This window comes from Canis lupus, chromosome 12 (genome assembly GCF_048164855.1).
Source record: "Canis lupus baileyi chromosome 12, mCanLup2.hap1, whole genome shotgun sequence".
NCBI classification, from domain to species: domain Eukaryota; kingdom Metazoa; phylum Chordata; class Mammalia; order Carnivora; family Canidae; genus Canis; species Canis lupus.
The window spans coordinates 49,089,437-49,110,548 of record NC_132849.1 but is presented as its reverse complement, the minus strand read 5'-3'; positions in this window follow the sequence as shown (position 1 = coordinate 49,110,548).

Sequence of the window (21,112 nt, the reverse complement as noted above, 5' to 3'; positions counted from 1 at the left end):
TTAAACAGTTGATGAAACCAATTTATTATTTTTCCTTTTATGAGCTTTGGATTGCTATGTAGGGAGTCTTTTTTAAATAGATTTTATTTTTTAGAGCAATTTTAGATTCACTGGAAAATTGAGAGGAAGGTACCAAGAGTTCCTATACACTTCATACCCCCACACATGTATAGGTTCTCCCATTATTAATATCCCCCACCAGAGTGGTATATATTTGTTGCAATTGATGAACCTACCTGGATACATCATAATCTTACTAAGTCCATGGTTTACATTTAGGGTTCACTCATGGTATTGTACATTCTTTGATTTTGGACAAATGTATCATGACATGTATGCACCATTGTAGTGTTATACAGAATAGTTCCCTGTATCTAAGGAATAGTTGCCTACCCCAACATTTTGAATATTTTTCCCTCTATTCAGTTAGTTTTAAGGTTCTAGTCTTTATATTTAAGTTTGTGATCCATTACAATTTTATTGTTTATGCAGTTGAGACAAGAGTCAAGGTTCATATTTGTTCCAAATGAATATGCAGTTTTTCCAGCATGACGGAAAAGATTCTCCTTTCAGATTGAATCACCTTGACACCTTTGGCAAAAATCAATTGAGCATATACGTGTGGATATATGTCTGGACTCTGTATGCTGTTCTGAAAATCCTTATGTCACTATCACACTTTCTTGATTCTTGTAACTTTATGATGAGTCTTGATAAAAGGTAGTGCCAGTCTTCTTCTTAAAAAGTGTTATACTATATGTTGGCAAATCGAACTCCAATAAAAAATATTTAAAAAAATAAACTCCCTCAAAACCTAAAATAAAATAAAAAATAAAGGGTCAAAAAATTGTTTTGGCTAGTCTAGGTCCTTTGTATTTTCATGTAAATTTAAGAATCAGCTTGCCAATTTCTGCTCAGACCTAAAATCTGAAACCAAATGTTTCATACATTTTATCTAGTTTTTTGTTTGATTATAGTGAGAGCAAAACCTCTGTGCCATTTCCAGAATGAAAGTTTGGATGGTTAAATTTATATGTCAACTTGGCTAGGCTGTGGTGCCCAGTTGTTTGGTGTAACATTTGTTTAGGTGTTACTCTGAAGGTATTTTGCAAATGTGACTAACAGCTACAGTCTGTTGACTTTAAGTAAAGGACATTGCCCTCAATAATGTGTGTGGGGCCTTATTCAATTAGTTGAATGCAATTAGTTGAATGCAAAACCTAAAATTTCTTGAAGAAGAAATTCTGGCTTAAGACTAAATTGCAGGGATCCCTGGGTGGCTCAGTGGTTGAGCGTGTCTGCCTTTGGCTCAAGGCATGATCCTGGAGTCTAGGGATCGAGTCCCACATCAGGCTCCTTGCATGGAGCCTGCTTCTTTCTTTTCCTGTGTCTCTGCCTCTCTCTCGTGTGTCTCATGAATAAATGAGTAAATTCTTAAAAAAAAAAAAAAAGACTAAATTGCATACCTGAAACTAGCATTGCACTGTATGTTGACTAACTGGAATTTTTTTTAATAATAAATTTATTTTTTATTGGTGTTCAATTTGCCAACATACAGAATAACACCAGTGCTCATCCTGTCAAGTGCCCCCCTCAGTGCCCCCCACCCAGTCACCCCCACCCCCCGCCCTCCTCCCCTTCCACCACCCCTAGTTCATTTCCCAGAGTTAGGAGTCTTCCATGTTCTGTCTCCCTTTCCGATATTTCCTACCCATTTCTTCTCCCTTCCCCTCTATTCCCTTTCACTATTATTTATATTCCCCAAATGAATGAGAACATATAATGTTTGTCCTTCTCTGATTGACTTATTTCACTCAGCATAATACCCTCCAGCTCCATCCACGTTGAAGCAAATGGTGGGTATTTGTCCTTTCTAATGGCTGAGTAATATTCCATTGTATACATAAACCACATCTTCTTTATCCATTCATCTTTCGATGGACACCGAGGCTCCTTCCACAGTTTGGCTATTGTGGACATTGCTGCTATAAACATTGGGGTGCAGGTGTCCCGGCATTTCATTGCATCTGTATCTTTGGGGTAAATCCCCAGCAGTGCAATTGCTGGGTTGTAGGGCAGGTCTATTTTTAACTCTTTGAGGAACCTCCACACAGTTTTCCAGAGTGGCTGCACCATTTCACATTCCCACCAACAGTGTAAGAGGGTTCCCTTTTCTCTGCATCCTCTTCAACATTTGTGGTTTCCTGCCTTGTTAATTTTCCCCATTCTCACTGGTGTGAGGTGGGATCTCATTGTGGTTTTGACTTGTATTTCCCTGATGGCAAGTGATGCAGAGCATTTTCTCATGTGCTTGTTGGCCATGTCTATGTCTTCCTCTGTGAGATTTCTGTTCATGTCTAACTAACTGGAATTGAAATAAAAACTTAAAAAAGAAAAACAGACTTTCCTGTAGATATCCTGCCTGAATTCTATCCTGCCAGTCTGTCTTACAGATTTCAGACTTCAGAACCCTAGCTGATACAGAAGAGTGAAAAACATTTTTTGGTTAGTCACATCTCATAGTGAATTTTTCCATTGCTTTACTATTAAGTGTGGCATAAGTCTGAGAGGAAAGGGAGTGGTAATCTTTTAGAAAGGATAAAAGTAAGAAAACTTCATTGAAACTCCCCAGAAAGGGCAGTTCTTCAGGACAGAGAGCTGAGTTTAGAATGAACGGGAAGACGCAGCCTGTTGGGACTGTACCTTCTAAGCATCATCACACAACTAATTGTGCCTCATATTTATGCATCAATACCACCTCTGAGAGATGCCCTGGTTCTTGGCCCATAGATGTCCTCAAAGAACTCATGGTTTAGTGAGACAGTCACATGAATAGCTGAAATAATAGTGAATTAAATGTCTTGGCAGGGCTATGTCATGATTACTATGAGCCTACTTCAGAAGCATGGACTATCCTTTAATTAATCAAGCACACTAAGTGTATTATTAGTGATGGGAGATATTCAAGACAGCAAGGAGCTGAGAAAATGGTAGGAAGCCTTAGCTTATACCCTGCCCATGACTGACAGGACCAGGCCTTGTACATGCTACAGAGCTCTCTGGAGGGCAAGCCATGTGTCTGGGGAGCCTTCTACATCCTTGGTCCCCCAGTGTAGAATCTTCTTGGCTGTGAAGTATTGCACAGTGAAAAGGTCCCAAAGAAGAAAAAAAAAAAAAAGTTCCCAAGGGATTTATTCCCTTGGAGAAATATCCCTTATACATAGATATGCACCAAACCCTACACTTACGTACATACAGAGAGCTGATTTGCCACAGCCAAGATATTCTACTGAGAAAAATCTCATGATTGGGAGCTCACCATTTGCATCTTCCCCTGGCAGCCATTCCCCATGGGTGAATGACTGGGATTTGGAGTCTAGATCCCTGTGTTTCAGGGGTGCGGTATTTGCTCTGAGAGCTGTGCTGGTTCTTGAATTATTATTCACAAGAAGAAGTAGAAACTGAAGCCAGGTGTTGTGTTCCTAAGATCTTCTAATCAATTTCAAACTTATCATTCCTGATGTTAAGATGATACCTATCCTTAACAAGAATTTTACAGAAAGAAGTGGGTTTTCACTGGTCCTCTTGTGGTGCAGTTTCTGAATTTCTCATTTTTTGAATAAGTGAAGTGGCAATGAGGAGCCTAAAGGATATCCATTACTTCCAGGCCCAGAATTGTGAAGAAGGGTGTGGGAAAGTAAATAGTCATCATGTATGTGGACATGTGGGGAATAGTGTGCCTTTCTGGGGCAAAATAGAGCAAAAAGACATAGGGTTTGAAGATACATGTACACCTGTGAAACCATTGCCATTACCTGTATAGGCAAACTCATGACATTGTAAACATTAAAATACTTAGAGCTTTCTGTATGTCAGTCCTACCTCAACAAAGTGGTTTAAAAACAAAAGAAAAGGCATAGGGAACAGTCTCTGAAAGGGTTTTGTTGATGATGGACCATGAGTTCCAGAGGGCTTGGTGAAATGGAGTTGAAAACGAGTGGAAGATGGAGTCAGAGGATTTGAAGAGCCATAGAGAGATAAGGGATGGCGTGAAAGGTTTTGCCATTTACCCAAATGCACAAGCCAAGTCTTGTAAACATCCTCTCTAGAAGCAAAGATGCAAATCCCACTTCTTTTCACTTCTACGGCTACCAGTTATTCTAAGCTGTCCGCCCCTGGCCCCATGGTTGTACTTCTAATTGGCTCCCCCCCCCTTTTTTTTTTGCTCTTGCTTCCCTCTTTCTTAATCTCCACATAGCAATCAGAGGAGATTTTTAGGAATTATATTCAGATCATGTCATTCTTTTGTTCAGAAGTCTCTAGGATATTCTCATCATGTTTAGAACAAATTCAAGCCCTTACCAAGACTTGTACAGGCTTTGTATACTCTGGCTCATAGCACTTCCCTCCCCTAGCCTTATTTCCTACTGTTCTATTCACTTCATACTGGAGGTGGCCACACCAGATGCTGTGCATGCTCTTATCTTGGGGCCTTTGCTTTTACTATTCCCTTTACTTGTCAAGCTTTCCTCAAGATATTCATGTGGCTCACCTCCTTATTTCTTTAAATTTGTTCAAATGCCGTCTTATCTGAGAGACCATCCATGCCTAAAACAGCACCTTCTTACCACTCTCTGTCTCTTCATCCTGTTTGTTCTTTATATTACTTAATTTAATACTGTTTAGGTTTGCCTATATACTGTTACCCTGATTCTTCCCCTACTGTGTGAATGTTCTGTGTAGAGATTGACAGCTGCTGAATGAATTCTCCTGCAATAATGAATAAAAGAATGAATGACTGAATGAAATGAATCTACACTTTTATTATTTCCTAACGTTTATATTTTAATTTCATTTACCTCTTCCCTTATGTCAGGGAGCTCTCTATGGAGTACAATTCTTATTTGCTTGAGAGACTATTCATATTTTTGACTGTGATTCAAGTCCATCTATGATTTGACATCACCCTATAAAGTAAAAATCCAGATATTGAACAAAATGGGAGAAAGTTTCTAAAATACAGATTGAGAGTAGATGATTTCTACTTTAGAAAAACCTATCATGTAAAAATCTGTTCATTAAAATACTACTAGAGAGACAAATCTTGGAGATTGAGGGGCTTGTGGCATTCTTCATTAAAGATTCTCCTGAAGTATCCAATAATCTCCCTATTACCTAGTTTTTATCTGTAAAATATAGGGGAAAGTACCCGACCAAGTGACAAGTTTCATGGTATGGCTTTCAAGCTCTACACAGCTTTCAGAAGGGACAAGTAGGGACACAGATATGCAAAAATCTGTATTTTAGAGACATTCTCCCATTTTGCTCAAAATCTGGATGCTTTTTATTCAGGAGAGGCATAAAAGAACTGAAAGGAATATCTAACTTTGGACCTTAGAGAACTGCCAAAAACCTCAAAATTTTTTTTCCTTTAGATATTGGCAAAAATTTACCATAAGCCTAATTTTTCTAGAAAAACTGAATAAGCTAATCAGATCTTACTCTAATTTTTCCCTCCGGTAAATCTGCAAGAACTCTATAATCTCAACTATCATCACTGTTATTATGATAATCTATATCTGAAAATGTAGATCCCATCGTGACCCCATTCCGATGGGGAAGAAGTCTATCCATTACAGGGGTAACAAATACTTTAATTAATAGGAGACCTATCTTCAGCCAGGTGTCATATTTTAACAAAGCTGTCATCCAGTAACATGAAACAAATGTCAATGCAGAATTAATTTGTTTTATAATTAATGTTCAATCTTTGGTGTCAAATGGGTATAATAATTTAATGATAGTAATTAGATTTTATTGTAATTAGCTTAAAATGAAGAATACATTCAGAGTCATGCAAAGTAATGCTGGAACTGATTTTTTATGTATGTGTTCTATACAGTAGGAGACTACTATAACGATGTCAGTTCTATAGTCTATAAATTTAGTACTGGTTCAAAACAAATAGCAAGCTTAAAAAATATTGACAAATTGATTCTTGCTTTCATCTCAAAAAAAAAAAAAAAGACTAATTTTGGCCAGGAAATTTGGGAGGAAAAGCTGGGGGAGGGTGGATATTCTCTACTAGATATCAAAATATACTATGATGTCCATGTAGAGGGATTAATGTATGGTAAGAAATGAAAGAGAAAATTCATAAGCAGAGTCAAGTTTATGTTAGTATTTTATATCTGATCGAGTCAGTACTTTTAATCATTGAGAAAATCTTGGTTAGTTAGTCAATGTTCTTGGAACAACTGCCTTGAATTAGCAATAAATTTAAGAAAGCTGGATTAAAGATAAAATGGGCTTTTAGGAAAATCTAATGTATCATTAGAAGAAAATTTTCTTCTAACCTTTCAGTAGAAAGATTGGCAGCATGGCCAGAAACTACAAAGGGAAAAAACACAAATTTGATTCATAGAGTCTGGAATTTGCTTTTAAATATTTTATTTATTCATTTGAGAGAGAGCACAAGCAAAGTGAGAGGTAGAGAGAAAGAGAGAAGCAGATTCCCTGCTGAGCTGGGAGCCTGACATGGGCCTCCATCCCAGAACCTAGAGATCATGGCCTGAGTCAAAGGCAGATGCTTAACCATCTGAGTCACCCAGGTACCCTGAGTCTAGAATTTTTGTATGACAAACTATGACATTCATCCATTATTTCAGTTAACAAAATTTATTCTGTAGCTACTACATGCAAGGCAAAAATGTGAACAATATGTCTATAGTTAATATGGAATACAACAAGATAACATTTTAAATGTATAAAGAATTTTTATGTATCAATAGAAAAAAGATGAACAATTTGAGAGAAAATAGGAAAAATACAGGTAATTTATCTAAATACCTAAAGCCAATAAACAAATGTAGGAAAAGCTTCATAATCAAAGATCTAATTTAAAACGAGAAATGGCTTATCACTTACTGTAGGTTTTTTTTGTTTTTTTTTCTTACTGTAGTTTTTAAAAGATTTTTATTTATTTTAGAGATAGAAAGAGAGTGTGAGTACAAGCAAGAGGGAGGCAGAGGGAGAAGCAGACTCTCTGCTGACCAGGGAGCCCAACTCAGGGCTTGATCCCAGGGCCCTGAGATCATGACCTGAGCTGAAGGCAGATGCTTAACCAACTGTGACACCCAGGTGCCCCTCAATTCCTGTATTACTAAAGATTTAAAGGATTGATAATATCCACTATTAGTAAGGGTATAAGCAAATAGACATCCTTAATTCTTTTGTGAAAATATAAACTGTATAATTTCTAGAGGGCAGTTTGTCAGTGTGTAATAATGTTTAAAATGTGCATAACCTTTCACCAGCAAATCTGTTTCTAGAAATGAATCCTAAAGAAATAACTGCACAAGTATGTAGAGACTTTGATGTAAAAATCTTTCATTTGTAGAAATGCTTATACTAACTAAAGGTGAAGAAATCACCAATCCATAGGGTTTGGTTAAATAAATTATGCCATATCCATACAATGAAATTCTGTAAAACTGTCCCCAAATAAGGTAATTATTTTTATAACTACATGGAAACATGCCCATAATATGTTTTATTGAGAAAGTCACTTTTACAGTATATAAAGAATGAGTCCATGTTTAAAGTGCATATGTATTGGTACTCATAAATCTATGTGTACAATAGTGATACATAGAAATAGCATAAAAATGTTAATTAGATGCAGGATTTCAGAGGATTTATATATCCTTCTTTTTCTATCAGTATCTCTCATATTTATTAAAATAAAGAACATGAGTTGCTTTTATAATGAAAAGAGATACTATCATTTGAAAAAATTAAATCATAAAACCAGAACAATAAGCCACAGAAATTATTTTAAGGTCACTGTCTTCTGCATACATTTTGCAGGAGGATTTATAGGATGTTTAGTCCCAGATTTTTGCTGAGCTGAGAAATTTGCTTTGTCAGTTCTCAGCAATAATTTTGGTGAGGATTTCTGGAGGGCCAGACACTGAGATTCAGAAAGATGACCAGAACAACCCTATGGAGCCTATGGAGCTTCACATCTTGTACCATGGTCAATTTGAAATAGTAAGAAGAACTTTTAGCTGGAGGAGGCTGATGATTTCACTAACAATAGCACCTATATGGTCCTTAAGAAATGTATTTGAGGGCATCCTAAAAATTCGTAATAAAGAGATCTACAACATGGGCTTCTGAGTTAAGCCAACTGCCTGTCTTTGGACATCCTGGCCTAAAAGTATATTCTTTCACAGAATGGACCAGAATTAGGTGACATGAACTGATTGCCTATTGACTCTATTGGATCCATGTTCCAATGTTCAGGTCAGCCCTTAAATCCCCACTTCTGGTATAGCTTCATTCTTTGGCTCTCCCATTCTTTAAAAAAATGAAGAGCTGCCTTAAAAACACTGGACAGTTGCAGGCCAGTTCTTTTGGCCTGTAGGAAAGTGGACAATATACCTAAGCATCAGTTTCCTAAGGGATAGGTTAACTTAACTCCTGGGTAGAGTTGAGAGAGTTTAGGTTCTTCAACCGATGCTACCAGCCCCTTATTGTAATTCCTCTGGGCTCAGAAACTCTCTTATCTCCTTCTTTTATTGGATTATATAAAATTTACCTGGTTTGCTGTGATATGCAGAGCCTTTCATGCTAGTTTGCTGTGGTCTAAGGTAGAGACCTAGCATTATTTGTTGGGATTCACATAGATGAGGGTACAAATGTGTCAACCCAGAGAGATATGATTATACATGAGCTCTGTTCTTTTGAGTTCTCTCTATATCCTGTGGAAACGAGGGGTTAAATCATTCACACAGATAACCCAGTGTGCTATGCAGAATGTGAAGAGCAAGCAGGGAACTATAAAGGCTCAGAGAAAGGAGAGTTATCTCCCATTAGAGACACATAGGATGCTTAAAGGAACAGGTAGTATAAGGAATGTAAGATTTCAATGAATGGGAGTTTTAAGGAAAATGAAAAATGCCCTACATTTCTCCTTCCTATAGGGGTCAGGTGATCTCTAGGATGCAAAGTCTGTATGCTTGGAGTACTTGAAGTTACCTGAAAACAGGATTGTTCTGTAAAGTCTTTTTTGAGCAGAGGAGCATGAAGCAGCAGGGAGGTAAACAGAACTCAAGAAGTATATATCACTGGGGTCTGAAAGGGACCCCAGAAAAGAGAATGCTGTAGAACTTTCAAGGGCCTTCAGCAAGAAATCAGAAGCAACAAGGGTCCTTGCCTGAGAAGTCTGAGATTCTAATTGAATCTTGCCACACACGCATAAAATATTTTTTTCTCAAATCATGACCTCTTTCTAGAAGACCTTTCATGGTCTCTATCTATTTATATCCTACCCATTCTTCAGTGTTCAAAGTCTGTCTTTCATGGTATTTTAATTGATTACCCATAATAGTGGTGTGCTCATTCTATGAGCTCCTGTGGCTCTTAATACCTCCTTTATGTATAGCATCAATTGTGTACTTGCTTGTTGCCTCTTTATGATTATACATTTGCCATGTACCTCAAAGAATGTAAGATCTGTGCTTCTATCACTTAGCAAGCACCATGCTGGAAACATATTAACTATGCAATTTGTTGAGTAAGTGATAAATTCAGACAGATTTTTGTTTAGATCAGTGGTTGTATTAGTACCTCTTATGGGGTGTTTTGGAACTTTATGGGGAATACTTTTGGTTATAATGATTGAGGGGAATCATTGACCTTTAGCGGTCATGACCTAGATATGCTAGATATACTGCAATATATGGTACATTCCTGCATAATGAATGATCCTGTGTCTCATATGATTTTTGACCCACCAAATATTCAGGTAGGTGAAAAACAGTTTCATAATTATTTGAGCCTAGAAGGAAACTACATTCTACATATAAACACAGGTTTATATTTGTACTATTTTACTGTATACTGAATTTTGCAGGAAGGCAAGCACTATGTAAATTGAGAGATAATTATATATTTTTTGTTTTTCCTTTGTTTATAATTTTACCAAGTGTTAGTTCACTGTTTTTGGAAAATCCTATCATTGGCAGTATTGCAGCTTATAGTAACTGAATCATCAATTCAGTACACTTGTATTTGTAGAGGTCTCATTCATGGGGCAACCATCTGACTCATTTATGTGTTCTTTGGTAGGCATGCCTAAGAATTCACTTATTAAAATACATGTTAGCGTATTATGAATTCATTTTTATTTCCCTTTTAGATTACTGAGAAGATGTTTTATTATTTTATTTATTTATTTTAAAATTGTACACAGGAAGGGTATGTTGTCTTTGAATTTCATCTCATGATAGTAAAAGGGGTGAATACTGAAGTCTGATAAGGTTGAAAACTACTAATATAGGGACCCCTGGGTTGCTCAGTGGTTGAGCATTTGCCTTTGGCTCAGGGCATGATCCTGGGGTTCTGGGATTGAGTCCTGCATTGGGCTCCCCACAGGGAGCCTGCTTCTCCCTCTGCCTATGTCTCTGCCTCTCTCTTGGTATCTCTCATGAATAAATAAATAAAATCTTTGAAAAAACTTGCTAATATTACATTATAAGGTTTTCTATCTATTAATCATGGAAAGGTGGGGACCTTGCTATTGTTCCAGAAGTGCTGTCTAAGGTCTTCTCAATGAACATAAACCCAGTTCACGCCAATGGCTTCATTTAAAAGTTGACATTTCAACATAGCTTGATGGATATCTGGGGAATTGTTTACAATAAATATAATTATTGGAAGTCACATGATAAGTTAAAATTTTTCAAAATGCTAAGATGATCTTATCTTCTAATCTGAGGACAAGCCACATGTTAAGCCCTACCCCTCTCATTTTCAGGGCATCCCTCAAGGTTCTAGCAGAACTAGTAAGCTTATCATTATTAAGACAGTGGTTCTCACACTATAGCATACATCAATGGAAAGCTTCTTAAAATACAGATTCATAACCCTTGGCCCTAGAGTTTCTTTTTTTTTTTTTTTAGAGATTTATTTATTTATTCATGGGGGTGTGTGTGTGCAGAGATATAAGCAGGGTCCTCGCAGGGAGCCTGATGTGGGACTTGATCCCCAGACTTGGGATCACACCCTGAGCAAAGGCAGATGCTCAATCACTGAGCCACCCACATGTCCCAGGCCCTAGAGTTTCTGATTCAGTATTTCTTTCTTTAAATTTTAATTCCAGTATAATTATGTGTTATATTAGTTTATGTTACAACTATAACTGTGTTATATTAGTTTAATGTATACGATATAGTAATTCAATAATTCTGTACATTACTCAGAGCTCGTCACAATAAGGGCACTCTTAATCTCCTTCAGCTATTTCACCCATCACCCTACCCACCTTCCCTTTGGCAACTACCAGTTTGTTCTCTATAGTTAGAATTTAGTTTGTTGTTTTTGGTTTTGGCCTTTTTTTTTTTTTTTTTTTTTTTTTTACTGTGAAGCTTTTATTTCTCTGATATACTATGTTTCTCTACCATTACACACTTGTTGACTTAAAAAAAAGGTAGCATTTTATTTTACTTATTTTGATTAAAAATTATTTTATTTAAGTTAATTAATATATAGTGTATTATTAGTTTCAAAAGTAGTGTTTTTATATTTTTAAGGTAAATACCTATCAGTTAAATTACTGGATCATATGGCAATTCTGTTTTTAATTTTTTGAGGAACCTCCACACTATTTTCTACAGTGGATTTCAGTTTGCCTTCCCACCAACAGTGCACAAGGGTTCCTTTTTTTTCCCCACATTCTTGCCAACACTTGTTTCTTGAGTTTTTGATTTTAGATATTCGGAGAGGTGTGAGGTGCTATCTTACTGTGTTTTGATTTGCTTTTCCCTGATGATGAGTGAGGTTGAACATCTTTTCATGTGTCTGTTGGCCTTCTGATTGTCATCTTTGGAGAAATGTCTGTTCATTGCTTATTCCTATTTTTAAAATTGGATTATTTGGTTTTTGGTGTTGAATTTATAAGTTCTTTATATATTTTATCTGGGAAACTATCTATCCTTCTATTCTGAATGGTGGTACCAGAGTACTCCTGGTTGTAGATTTTTTCCTCTTGGCACTTTGAATATATCATGCCATTGTCTCCTGGCCTATAGAGTTTCTGCTGCAAAATCAGGTGATATCTTTAAGGGGTTTCCCTTATACGTAACTGTTTTCTTTTCTTTTGGTGCTTTTTATGTTTTTTAAATTTTATTATTTTAAAGGTTTTATTTATTTATTTATTTATTTATTTATTTATTTGAGAGCAAGCAAGTGAGCAAGAGCACAAGCGGGGAAGAGGGGCAGAGGGAGAAGGAGAAACAGACTCCTCACTGAAGCAGGAGTCCAATGTGGAGCTTGATTATAGGACCCTGAGATAATGACCTGAGCTGATGGTGAACACTTAACTGACTGAGCCACACAGGCACCCCTTCATTGCTGTTTTTAAAATTTCACTCTATCACTCTTTTTTCCCTTTTAACTACCATGTGTATTGGTGTGACCCTCCTTGGGTTAATGTTGTTGGGGACTCTTCCTGGATCTGGGTTTCTCTTTCCTTACCCAGATTTTTGAAGTTTTCAGCTATTATTTCTTCAAATAACATTTCTGGCTCTTTTCCTCCCTCTTCTCCTGCAATCCCTATAAAGTAAAAGATAACGGTTATCTTCCCCTCTCCCTAGGGCAGGAGTCACTTTGGAATGGTACTGACCCATGTTAGGGCTGCTTGCACACTTCCATGCTTGTGGTGCTGCTTTGGGTGTATTCCTGTTGAGGCTGAGTTGGAGGGGTGGGTTTGCAGGAAGACACAGGGGCAGGGCACCAGTGTTTGCAAAGTGTGAGCAGGTCTACTATGGAATGGGATCTGTAGCCATTGTTCGCAGCTGATCTGGTTCCTGCAGGTATTTTCTTTAAGAGCATATAAGCTGGAGGAAAATGTCATGTGCCAGCGCTTTTATTCTTGGAGAAATCTTTCAAAGAGTCCTGCCCCTTCATCATATACTCTGAGATTAATAAACATACATTCCTCCTGTATACCATAGGAATTTTTCAAACTGGTGCTTCTGTGGTGTGTGTCTCAGCAGGGCTGTTTGTTATGCTCTCTTTAAGAGTGGGGAGTTTCCTATTGCTCTCTGCCTCTCCCAGACCTGTGCTTGACAATTTATAAATTTCTATGTGTTAAGCCCCATTGATTGTAAGAACTTGAGACATTAAGCCCTTCTGGTTTTGAAAACCAAATGTTATGGGGGAATTCACCTTCCCAGGGCAGGTCCTCTGTGCCTAGGGTGCATGGTATGGGGTTTGCTTCTCTCCCCTCTCCATGCCAACAGCATCCCTCCCTCCTAGGGAACAGGCCCCTCAGGCTCCTAACCTAGTCTCTGTTCTTCCTACTCTCTGTGATAGGGCCTCTTCTCAACATTTAGCCTGGAGAGTGTATTCTATCAGTCTTCCTGTTGTTTTCCAGGTTATTTCCACTGATGTAGATCTATGTGTGGGACAAGGTGAATCTAGGATCCTTTCCCTTTATAGCTTCTCCAAGTCAGTATTGTTGAGGTGGAGCAAGTTCTCAGGTGATGCTGCTGCTGCTGCTCAGGAGCCCACAGTGCTGAGAACCACTTAGGAGATGCTAGAAATTCATATATATTTGTCCCTGCCTTGGTCCAGTATGGGCATAAAGCAGGTAATATATATATATTCTTCAAGGAAGAGAAAGAAGAAGAAAATCATAGAACTGGCAATGAGTCTAATACAAAAATGCAAATCAAGGATCTGATATATTTGCTGAGAGGGGGTGTTTGCACAAATATAGTGCCAAGTGTTTCAAATGTCTCTACTGCTAGAAATGCATGTTTTTAAAATAGAATCACCTATGGCATCTGGAAAAGAACCGCTAGACTCTTCAGAGCTGTTGTCTGAGACAGAATTTTTTTTGGGGGGGGGACAGAACTACTGTGGCCAGCCTGAGGAGTGGGCAGTCTGATGCGTTATTATAAATATATTTTAAAAAGATAAATATATAGGCATGTTCATATACACGCACATGCACACACATATGGGATGGATTGAGTAACAGATCCACCATGTGCTTCATTTCAGACAGTTGTGTCATAGTCATTTAATTTTAAGTAAATGATTATAACTAGAAGTCTTACTCAAGTTTTGCTTGTTCTTTCAAAAGAGTTCCTTTTTCACTTACAGGTACTAAAATAGAAAACAAACTGGATGGTAAGTGGGTGAAATTGCCACCTTACACTTTCTTCCAGAGGAGCAGGGCAAAATTCCATTTTATTTATTGTTCTTTAAAAAAAAAATCAGGTCTAATAGTCACAATGAATCCTTCACACATGACCAAACTATTTTTTGTTTCTGATTGTCTCCTATAGCGTTTATCTTAATGTTCTTCCATGTGTATAATTTCCCAGAAAATTTAGTACTTAATATTCTGATGGTTTTTAGTACATGTTCGTCTCCCCACTGAGACAGTAAGTGATTCAAGGGCAAAGTCTCTGCCTTACACCATTTCTTTATCTTCCAGTGCTGAACCCACATGAGGTACTTAATATAAGCTAGAACAGTAGTTCTTCATGTGGGGTGGAGGTGAGAGAACATATCAGAATCACATGGGGTGCTTTAAAAAAATTCATATACCAGAAAGTCCCATCTAATTCTTAAGGTGCAAGATTTTAATTTTTTTTCATGTTGTTTGTATTTTTAGTGATAATTTCAACCTGCTTTTACAGGATCTAGTACCTTCATTGTGGGAACTTGGCTTATGATTAAGTCAGCACCACAAAACCAGTAGGTAAGTGATGGGTTACTTTGTAGCAAATAATGGGAATACTAGTTTACTTATTTGGAGGGAAAAAGTTGAATCCTTTCATTGAATCATATAAAAATTCATTTACTTAACTTAATATCTTATATATGCCAACCACTTTTTCTAGATTTTGAGGGAACAGGAGTAAGAAAAAGGGACAATGAGTTGATGATCTAGGGAAAGTTTCATTATAGCAGGGTTCTATGGGCAATTAACATACATGTATACAAATATACATTTATGTACATATACACATTGGATTTCAGCTTTCCCTAGTCAAAGGGCTATAAACAAAATAAGTCAAGATAAGGAAATGGGGGAGACAGGAGATATAAAGGATAAGCCTATTTGAGAAGGTGACAACTGGGCAGAAATTTTAACAAGGGGAAGAAGTGACAATGTGAAACAATTGGAGAACAGGGCATTCTGAGTGGAGAGAACAAGTGACTGCAAAAGTGTTTAGGCAGAAAGGAGCTAGTTTTGGTCTTTGGAAAGTGGGGAGGAGTATGTGTCTTTGTCCTTGATCATTGAGAGTAGGAATTGGAAAGTGAGCTGGAGCAATGTGACAGACTAAAAAATCCTGGAGTGGTGACATAGGCTTTTCCAAATATATGAATGGCACATTCATAACTCCTTCCATAGGAAGGCAACTGGACTCTGCTCAAAAGATATTAATTCCCACGCCTCAGATGTTAAGCTGAGTGATATGTCTAATAGTATTGAGCAGGATATAGTAAATTCCACCAAGCACAAGGAGATCTTGATCCCTGTCTTTGGGGTGCTATGACAAAACAACATAGACTGGGTGGTTTATAAACAACAGAAATTTATTTCTCATGGGTTCTGGAGGCTAGAAATCTTGCAGCAGGGTGCCAGTATGGTCTGCTGAGAGCACTCTTTTGGGTTGCAGGTGTCTCATTGTATCCTCACAAGGCAGAAAGGGATGGGGAGCTCTGTGGGATCTTCTAAGTACAGTAATCTCATTCATGAGGGCTCCACTCTTGTAATCGAATCACCTGCCAAAGGTCCCACCCACAAATATCATTATCTTTGGGAGTTAGGGTTTCAGCATATGAATTCTGGGGGGAAAGCAGACATTCAGATCATAGCTGTATCCAAAATAGAGAAGCAAGGAACATGTTTTTACGTTGGGCACTGTGTGAACTGGAAATGCCTAGGAAAACCCCTCTGGATGTGGGAGAAGTGGCCTCCTTTGTGGATCAGAGTGTTGCCCAGGACTTTCTCTCTGCATAGGAGTATGGATCATCTTATGCTTGGTGAAAGTTCCACCTGGGAGGGGTATAGAAGGATGGGATTTCATTTCCAACCCCAATAGCTTTTGTTCTTGCCTCTATTCTATCTTGGATGGGTTCCTTTCATTATAATAAAAAGTGAAAATAATGCTTATATTGGCATCACATGTAAGCGAGATTTTTGGTGCTTAGAAGATGTAAGCCTACTTGGATGCTATAGATCTTCTCCTACCCTTCTAGGAATTGGCTCATTTGATTGTAGGGGCTGGCAGTTCTGAAATTTGTAAAGCAAGTTGGCAGGCTAGAAACTCAGGTAAAAGTTGATGTTGCAAGTCTTGAGTCTGAGTTCCACAGGGTAGCAGGCCGGAACTTCAAGCAGGGTTCTATGTTGCATTCTTTTTTTATTTATTTAAATTCTCTACCTACCTATCTTTAGCATTTATATTTCTTTTTTTTCAGCTTGAGGTATAATTGATGAATAAATTGTATATATTTAAAGTATAGAATGTGATGGTTTGATGTGTGTATACATGATGAAAAGACTATCTTCCATCTCAATGGTTACTCTCCTTAACCCCAACCATGGTAAGAATGCTTAAGATAAACCCTCCCAGTGAATTTCAGGTACACAATGCAGTCTTGAGGAGAATTCCTTCTACTTCAAGAATTTCAGTCTTTGGTCTTAAGGCATTTCCTCTTTAAATGAGGTCTACCCACATTATAGAGGTTAATCTGATAATTTATTCACTCAAAGTCTACTGATGTACTTATTAATTTAATTACTTGTTATTTATTTACTCACTATTTATTCATTCACTGATTTACTTACTCCAAGTCTACATCTAAAAAATGCCTTTATAGAAACATCTAGACTGGTGTTTGACCAACAGTTGGGCACTGTAGGCTAGGCTAAGTTGACACATTAACCATCACATTAAGTTAACCATCAAAGACACACACACTAGTGTCTTATACATTAAATGAACCAGTGTTCTTGGTGTAGAGATTGTTCCTTGGATATGCAGTATAAGACAATAGTTTAAACTATGATCTCTGGAATCAGACTATTGAGTTTGTATTGTAACCTGTACCATGTACCAGTTCTCTAAACCTTGGGTAATTTACTTAATCTATTTGTGCTTTAGCTTCCCTAGCCATAAAATATGAATATAATATTACTCATATCCTAAGAATATTAGGATGATTAAATTGATGTAGATAGAAAACTGTTATATGGAAGTACTCAGTAAATATTATAGTTATAAACATGAGTATCTTTATTAGATGGTTTTAAGGGCAGGGACTAGGGGGCCTAGGAAATAGGTAAAGACAAGTCAGTAGAAGGAACTCTGGTATGAGCAAGGATAGACCTCAGGAAGAAGGCCAGGGCTAAGGAGGGAAAGGATTGGTAAAAGGTGTGGAATGGGTTACAGCTAGTAGATTTTAGGAGTACTTAAGTTTTATTTTTCAGTATCATAATTTCTTATGACATCCTCAAGTGTTAGAAAGTTGGTTGAGTACTACAGTCTGTGTCAGTCATAGTTTGCCATTGGGACTAGAAGCAACCATGTGTTTACATTTCCAAAGAGTTGGTATGGTAGGGAAATGAAATATGGACACTGATGATTTTATTTGAATATTGAAGGAAGGAATAACTCTAGAATTGGAATGCTCAAGGACATTTCAATAATACACACATATGTCATTGCTTTTCATCTGATCTCTTATACACCAACAGTGCTCATTGCTTACTGTCTGCCATGTTAGCCTGTCCTTTTATATCTCATGGCTTTTGTGTATATGACAGCATTGCCTTTGGGTATTTTTGGGGGGATATTTTTTACTTTGGTTAGAATATAGACAGGAATAATAAAGCAAAGAGGGAGAGTTGTTAGAATCAGGTACTTGGGATACTGTCTTGTGGTTCTGGTTACACTAAAGTTGGTAAAGAGAGGTGGTTCTAAAAAGTGGCCAAATGACCTTGAGCACATAGTGATGAGCGCCTGGAGCAAAGCAGGTAAAACTTTGACCGCTTCCCTTAATTGCCCACCCCATCCTGAACATGTGGATTTCAGGCTTAGCCTTAGGACTGGAAAAGGCCAATTTGAGATTGGTCAGACTTGAGCACCTCGCAAACAGCTATCACAAGCCAAGTCACTGGTGCCCGGCAGAGAAATTAGCATTTATCACATTTCAGTAAAAATGATGTGGCCCAGTTAAATTAGATTTCCTTTCATTTACAATAGACTTAAAATCCTATTTAGCTATAATCCAGCTATCGTAAAATTGGTTACAAGGATCCTAATTTTCTGAGATATTGAAGCCTCCCATTCTATCAGAGCATCTTGATTTTATCCATTTTCATCCATCGTTAAATTTCTTATGGCTGAGAATGCCAGAGGCGACCTACCTTTCCAATCCGCTGCCGCATTCAGCAGTAACTGGATTGAGATCAGAAACATTTATTTTATTCAATGCCTTATCTGCTCTTTTCCACTATTTTAAACACTACTGAGGGTCAGACTGAAAATCCTTCTCTGATTCTAACTGTAATCAAGCAGGAAATAGTTTTATTTTATTTTAAACTAATATCAAGCCTTAGAAGACAGTATCATTTCATACAATGGGATTAGATGGCCCATTCTGCCATTGCTGAAGATTTATAGTTTGCATATTTTACTACAAAACCCATGCTTGCATGGTGTTTCACACTTAACATTCTTTGAGTCTTCTCTCTACTTACATCGATGTGTCTCTTATTTGGGAACCAGTTTGGGCTTTGTCACCTTTAGGGACTTACAGTTGCAGGTGATCTCTCCCCTTCATGTGAATTCATGCCGTTCTGAAGGTCTGTTCTACCTATACAGTCTGTTCTGTCATAGTGTGATGTCCTGTGTCAGTCTTGACTCCCCACCCAAATGGAGCACTTTGTGAAGACTGTGGCTGAAATGGTTTCATTTGCTTCATTTAGTTGGAAGAGAACACCTGCTGATGTTTTGATTCCAACAAGAGAAAGCCTTGTGTGTGCAAGAGTCTGTATTTTCTGGGTTCCTAACATTAGGGTCCTTAAAGCGTTGATTAGATAATCCTTTGAGGAGCTTCTTACTCCTGCTTGCCCTCCAGTTTTCTCTAGGGCTTAATGCTTTCCATGTGAGTGGGCTCAACAGCTCAACGTGTGAGGTACTTTGTGATCTGATAGGTAGGGATGGGGTGGAGTGGGAGAGCTGTGTTTCATTGTCCACGCTGAGCTCATTGGTTTCCCAGGCACTGCAGCTTCTGCTCCCATAGAGCAGGGATTCACTCTGCTGTGAATTGATATCATTCTTTCTCCCTGCCCTGCCTTCATGGTGGATACTTATGGCTTTCCTTTGAGCCATTTGCAGAAAGATGAGAAAGATAGGATCTGAACATTGCAGGAAAGTTGGGTTGCTTTGATTTAGAGCAGGAGACAGGACAGGAGACAGCATTTGTGATCCTGCTCTCATGCTCAGTATTCTCAGATGAACTGGAGAGTTGGTGTACAGCAAAGCATGATGCCACCACCAGCTGCACATCTAAGACAAAGGCTGACTGAGCACGTTCTTTGAGTCCTACTCTGCTAGAGATAGGGCTTGGAGTGCACAGACTTGTCCAGCATGGTGCCTGCATTTGAGTTGCTGAATCCTCAACCTGGGCGGTCTAAACCTGAGCCTAGTACCATGCTACATGTCTTCTGAGTCCGAAAACTCAAAGCAAGGATATCGCTGAGGCATGTCGTGGGGATAGAAACAGACACAGAAGGATAAGAGAAAACAAAACTTTGTTATTCAAAAACCTAATAAACTTTCCATAAGCCAGATGTACAAAACTGGAAATGTTTTCTGGGAGGCAGAAGAAGCAAGGGGCAATAACAATATGGTGTGATGTGAGCTGTGCTATGGAGAGCGTAGGAGGTATGTGAGCCCCAGGCAGAGGTACTGGACCAGTCAAGGTTTCTTGCAGCTGAAGAAGCAGAGAGCATGGAAAATACTGACAAAATGCTTCTGTTTTTCAAACTTAATAAGAAAGATCATCAGAGTACCAATAGAAAGAAGTGTTCATTGTTCTAGAAACTTTGGATCAAGTGTTCTTATCTCCTTTATTTTTTTTCCAAGTAGCCTTTTATTATGACATGAAGACAGAATCTTCTGGGGCTCAATCTGGCCTAAGTCACACTTTATCTCAAAAAATACACTAGAGGAGTTAGATGGGAGCCTATGTTGCCCCCAGTTTCTTCCTCAATTACCTGGGGGCTGGGAAGCTATGATTGTAGCCCTTTGCCCACGAGACCTCCTGCCCCATGCAGGGCCCATCATAATTCCCTTCGTTCTTCTCACATGTGCTTATCCTACTAGCTAGCACATAGGATATGGAATGAGCCATGTGGAGGGAATAATCCTCTAGAGATAGCTCTGACCTAGTTGGGATCTGGCTCACCTTCTTGTTCTCCTTGCCTACTCAGGAGCTCATGGGTCTTTGTCAGGAATACTTGTCATCTCACCTTCCATCAGGAAACAGCCCCCTTGTCCAATATTAGTCTAAAATGTGGTGTTGGCAGGATTAACATCAGAGAGCAGAGTGAGTGGCCTCAAGACAGCTTTATTGCTCAGGTTACCCTTGGAGGTTACATATTAGAGGAACACTGGGATTCTAAATACAATTGATGTGGGACTTCTTTCTGAGTAAGCCAATAGGATTTGAAAAAAGATCCTCAGAGAGGGTTAGGGCTCTATCTGGCTTAGCCATTCAAACCCCTCTATCTTCTAAGCCCCTATTCTCATAGTTGGCTTCCTAAGCTCTGAGATGCTGGGGCAGTATAACTGAGGCAACACCCACCACAGTAGTCATATGGGCACTGCTACTAATCAATCAGCAGACGGTGAGCAGCTCTCTTCCTCCCAGCCTGCCATAGAATATCTTGCTGGAAGTGTTCTGTGGGGGAGTCATACTGAAGAACCAAGGATAAGGGCGCCCACGATCAGATACAAGGGAGAATTTTTCCCCTTCTTGTCCAGATTTCTCTCTCCTGACTTCTTGCCACTCAGCT